Source organism: Triticum dicoccoides, chromosome 2A (genome assembly GCF_002162155.2).
Source record: "Triticum dicoccoides isolate Atlit2015 ecotype Zavitan chromosome 2A, WEW_v2.0, whole genome shotgun sequence".
NCBI classification, from domain to species: domain Eukaryota; kingdom Viridiplantae; phylum Streptophyta; class Magnoliopsida; order Poales; family Poaceae; genus Triticum; species Triticum dicoccoides.
This window is the reverse complement of record NC_041382.1, coordinates 391,754,889-391,755,746: the sequence shown is the minus strand read 5'-3', so window position 1 is coordinate 391,755,746 and position 858 is coordinate 391,754,889.

Below are 858 nucleotides of genomic sequence, written 5' to 3'. Positions count from 1 at the left end.
CGCCGCCCGCGCCAAGCCGCCGCCCCGCCGGAGCCCCTCGTCGAGGTAGCCACCGCGCCGCGCCGCCCTCGCCCGGTTCGGTTTTCTGAAAAAAACGTTCCGTTTTTTTTTTGATGTTTCGTTTTTTTTCGAAAAACCCTAGATCGGTTTTTATTTCCGGTTTTGTTGTCTAGCGAGCGTTCGCCGGACTGTTCATCTTAGCGAACGTGATCACCGGTTATTCCCGGTTAACGAACGTCCATTCGTTTAACCGTTCGTCGTTTTCTTTTAATCGGATTTATTTCGCGATTTTCTGATCGCGATTTCAGATTCGATCTTCGTTCTAGTTTATCTTCTCGCTCATTTATCGGAATCAGGTGATTCAAGCGCCTGGAGTTTCGTTTCGAAACCGCCGTTCCGACTAATCAACTTAAACAAAGTTTTGCTACTATAAAATTTGACCTAGTTTCAACTTGCTAGAACCGAGTTGTTTTCTTCCGTCGTTTGTTTTCCTTTGTTTTGTTCGGTTCGTTTTCTTTTGCAACCAAGGTTCTTAAGTGAACTTTCTGGTTAGATCTTTTATTCGAGATTTACCTGTGCATTAGATGAAGTACTTATTGTATGCTTGTTGTTTGTCTGCGATAGATCACCCGGAGTGCGCCACTTGTTACTTCGAATCTCTAGGTTTCGCGGATCATCAGCAAGGCAAGTAACACTTGATCATACTTTTTTCTACTACCCAGTTTTATTGCATTAGATCAATCCTCAAACATTGCATGATTTGGATCTAATTAAATTGTGGGATGGGAAGTAGATGAGGTAGTACCTATTACCTGTTTTACTTATGAAACCTTTGGGAGTTACTTCTGCGCTTGCTTA